The sequence below is a fragment of the Chlorocebus sabaeus genome, chromosome 12 (genome assembly GCF_047675955.1).
Source record: "Chlorocebus sabaeus isolate Y175 chromosome 12, mChlSab1.0.hap1, whole genome shotgun sequence".
In the NCBI taxonomy this organism is placed as follows: Eukaryota; Metazoa; Chordata; class Mammalia; order Primates; family Cercopithecidae; genus Chlorocebus; species Chlorocebus sabaeus.
This window is the reverse complement of record NC_132915.1, coordinates 32039177-32043782: the sequence shown is the minus strand read 5'-3', so window position 1 is coordinate 32043782 and position 4606 is coordinate 32039177.

Here is a 4606-nt window from a genome sequence, read left to right as displayed (position 1 = left end):
CAGGCCCTGGTGTGTGATGTTCCCCACCCTGTGTCCAAGTGTTCTCATTGTTCAATTCCTACCTATGAATGAGAACATGTGGTGTTTGGTTTTCTGTTCTTGTGATAGTTTGCTCAGAATGATGGTTTCCAGCTTTATCCATGTCCCTACAAAGGACATGAACTCATCCTTTTTTATGGCTGCATAGTATTCCATGGTGTATATGTGCCACATTTTCTTAATCCAGTCTATCATTGATGGGCATTTGGGTTGGTTCCAAGTCTTTGCTCTTGTGAATAGTGCTGCAATAAACATACGTGTACATGTGTCTTTATAGCAGCATGACTTATAATCCTTCGGGTATATACCCAGTAATGGGATGGCTGGGTCAAACGGTATTTCTAGTTCTAGATCCTTGAGGAATCGCCACACGGTCTTCCACAATGGTTGAACTAGTTTACAGTCCCACCAACAGTGTAAAAGCGTTCCTGTTTCTCCACATCCTCTCCAGCACCTCCTGTTTCCTGACTTTTTAATGATCGCCATTCTAACTGGTGTGAGATGGTATCTCACTGTGGTTTTGATTTGCAAGAAAATTATTCTTCATTCATGTTTGAAACAAACAAGTTTCTTATTTGTTCACCTAATAAAATAGACTCTTGGTTATCAAGTCTTTATTGCTCACAAATTAGGGAAATCACAAGAAAAAACTAATTGATACTTTCCAAAGGAAATAACTTTTATGAAGCCTGAAAGCAGAATTTTAAAATTTAAAATGCCAGCATATTAATTGTTCTTATCCTAGACAAAAAACTGAAGCTAGTATGTGTTGCTTGAGGAGTTTTGTTTAACAAAACCACAGTGCATTATAAATGCACTGTGTATAAGTGACAATTAAGTGATATTACCTACTTTTTATTTCATTTCTCCATCATGTTCTGACACAATCTTTTATTAAGGTGAGACTGCTACAATCAGATAAACTTACCTCTTGCCCATATAATTTTCTGCTGCTCCAAAGTATGTCATCAAAGAAAGCAAAATACGACAAGGTTAATAGTGTGTTTACTAGACAGCAACTATAGCATTATGAATGCTCAATTAATGTTTAGACTACATTAGTGCACTTCATAGGAAATGTATGATATTGGAAAACATAATGTACACTATTCAGAAGCAGTTCTTTTTCACTAAAGAAAAATGTGTTGGCAACTGCTCCGTTTCCATGGATTTATGATTCTAATAGGTCCTGAAAATATAGCCCAATCCTTGCCAAAATCTCACTTGTGCTTTATATCAGTAACATGCCCTCTATCCCTGCTTATGCATTTGAGAAACAGAAAAACAACACAATTCGTTAAAAATCCGCTAATTAGAACTCCAGAGAACTGATTTAGGGGAGGGGAAGATGTATGGGAGCTGACACCTAACTTATTTTATTTTTATGGAAAAAAGAAAATTGCACAAAATTATGTGAAATTGAAAAAAGAAGTAAACATTTTCCAGAATATGTTTGAAAGTGTATAGTTCAAATTTAAACTGTTTTTTTTTTTAACATTTAATGGTATTAAATCACTTCAGGAGAACTCAATCAGCAAGAAGGATACAATTCTCTCCAATGTTCTACTTACAGAGAGAAGCATATTGTACATTTAATTCTTAAATTCTGGTACCTGCAATACAAAGAGGAACTGGGAGATTTAACCCCTAGTTAACTAAAAACTCAAATCAACAGACCCGGGGCAGTGGCTCACACCTGTAATCCCAGCACTTTGGGAGGCCAAGGCAGGTGGATTACTTGAGGTCAGGAGTCCGAGACCATCCTGACCAACATGGTGAAACCCTGTCTCTACTAAAAATATAAAAATTAACCGGGCCTGGTGATGCACACCTGTAGTTCCAGCTACTTGGGAGGCTGAGGCAGGAGAATTGCCTGAACCCGGGAGGCGGAGGCTGCAGTGAGCTGAGATCGTACCACTGCATTCCAGCCTGGGCAACAAAGCAAGATTCTGTCTCAAAAACAATTGTCAACTTGAACCCCATTCCTTAAATAACTGGGTCTTAACCTTAGCTGCATGTTAGCATGATCTAGGCACCAAATTCTTAATGCTCAGGTCCCACTCCAGACCAATTAAATCAGAATTACTGCTATTTAAAGAAAGAAAAACAAAAACTCCACAGGTGGTTCAATGTGCTGCCTAGATTGCTATCCACCACCTGGGATACTATAGTTATTTTAAGTTTTAAACCAGATTAGCTTAAGTCACAAATTAAATCTCTACTGCTGCATAAAAGCATATTTGCTAAGTGACCTTTAATTTTACCGGAGGAGTAGAAAAAGAATGAAATCCAAATGCCTGGTTAACATTATATATGATGGTCTTTTAATTCTGAGGTGGCCGTGTAATCCAGTTCTTGGCACTGAAATAGAAGGGAGACTCCTGCTGGGTCTTTTCCTTCTGGGATAAAAGGACAGAGCCCCACTGGGAGGAAAAAGTGGATTTCATTTCTTTCTCCACTTTTACTAGCCCTGAACTCTCAGATAAATACTGAAACTAAGGAGTACATCTTGCAATCAAAAAGCAGTGAGAGAATAAAAAGTCAACATGTTGAGGATGGTGGTAGAACAGAGACTGGAAGAGCTTGGGTCTTTGATGACATTGTTGTGCTATTGAACCACAACCACCAACTACCTTCCACATTTTTAAGAAAATGATTGCTTAAGCCACCATTAGCTGAGCTTTCCGTTACATGAAGTCAAATGTATTTCTTTTCTTTTTTCTTTTTTTTTTTTTTTTTTGAGACAGAGTCTCCCTCTGTCACCCAGGCTGGAGTACAGTGGCACAGTCTCCACTCACTGCACCTCCGCCTCTCCAGTTCAAGTGATTCTCCGTGCTTCAGCCTCTGGAGTAGCAGGGAGTATAGGCATGCACTACCACACCCGACTAATTTTTGTATTTTTGTAGAGATGGGTTTTCACCATGTTAGCCAGGCTGGCCTTGAATTCCTGGCCTCAGGTGATCCGCCTGCCTCGGCCTCCCAAAGTGCTGGGATTGCAGGTGTGAGCCACAGCGCCTGGCCCTAAAGTATTTCGGATGGGTACACCTTAGTTCTCTCTTAAGCAACGAATCACTCAACATTTACTATTGGCTAAGAACTTTAAGATATTATCACCTTTAAGCCTCACAGCAACTCCAGAAACAAGTGTTGTTATTCCCATTTTGCATATGCAGAAACTGAGGCCCATACAAGTTAACTATCTTGTCCTCGGCCATACAGAAGTTAGACTTTAAGCCAGGTTCCTTTGATTCTAATCTCAGTGCTCTTCAGTGCATTGCTATAGTACTGTTATTAACCTCTTGGATGTGTGCAAGTCTAGTTGCTCTAATTAAATTGTGTATCATGCAAGAAGAGCATGTTAGGCTTGTAGGAGTACACCTAATGGTCTACATTTAGGTCAATAGATATTTGAAGAATTAATGGGTTTGCTTGACAAAATAAAAAAATTACAGGATAAACTTTTTTTGTGCTGTTCTGCAAAACCACACGATGCTTTAAATTCACTCCACAAAAAAAAAAAAAAAAAAAAAAATCAATCCACTTTCACACAAGACTTGATAAAAACGTTTTTATTAATAATCAAGGGCTTTGGTATGTGATAACATTTTTTTTTCCCTCCCTGGTTAAAAGGCAAATAAATAGTAGGGTTTTGGTGTAGATGCTTAAGGCAACTATATGGACCTATCTTCAAGGATATGGGGTGCTGCTATCTGTCGAGTTGAAAAGACAAACATACCCCTTCCCAGGGTTGTGTGACAGGGTGTATTTTGTGATTTTTTTTTTCTTGCTTTTTGGCCAGCATTTACTCTTCAGGTGTTTCAAGGTGTCTGATATCCCCACTACTATGCTATTTGCCCAAAAGGCACTGCTGCAATTCCTGTTCCGTATTCTCTTAGCATTTACTGAATTATTGAAAGCAGTACAGAGGCAGCCACGTTGAGTTTAGAGTCAGGCTCACTGGACCAAAGCTACTATGTTTTGCCTTTCTCTGTAAAATGAGAAAAGACCTATTTAAAACTGTTCTTAGGAGACTTAAGTGAGCTGAAATGTAAACAAACTAGTAACAGTTAACGTAGACAACAAGAAATTATCAAATATCTGTGTGCTGAATAGTGAGATAAGTGCCTGGAAAGTAATGATGGCCCCTGTCATCAAGAAGCATACAGTCTACTAAATTGCCAGTTTCAACTCTAACTCCTTAGTGGCCAGAAAACGGAGTAAGTTGGAGGATAGTAAAATCTGAAGTCTGGCACCTGGGATCAAGTGCCAGTTCTCAACTTTCCCGATGTAGTGGGTTGAATAATCTCCAAAAGTATGTCTATGTCCTAACTCCCAGGACATGTGAAAGTGACCTTATTTGGGAAAAGGGCCTTTGCAGATGTTATTAAGGACCTCCAGATGAGATGATCTTGGATTATCCCCGTGGACTCTAAATTCAATGTTCAGTGTCCTAAAAACACAGAGAGTTGACACAGGCACAGGAGAAGGCCATTAGAAGACAGGCAGAGATTGGAGTCATGCAACAACAAGCCACGGACCGCCTGGAACCATCAGAAGCTGAAGAAGC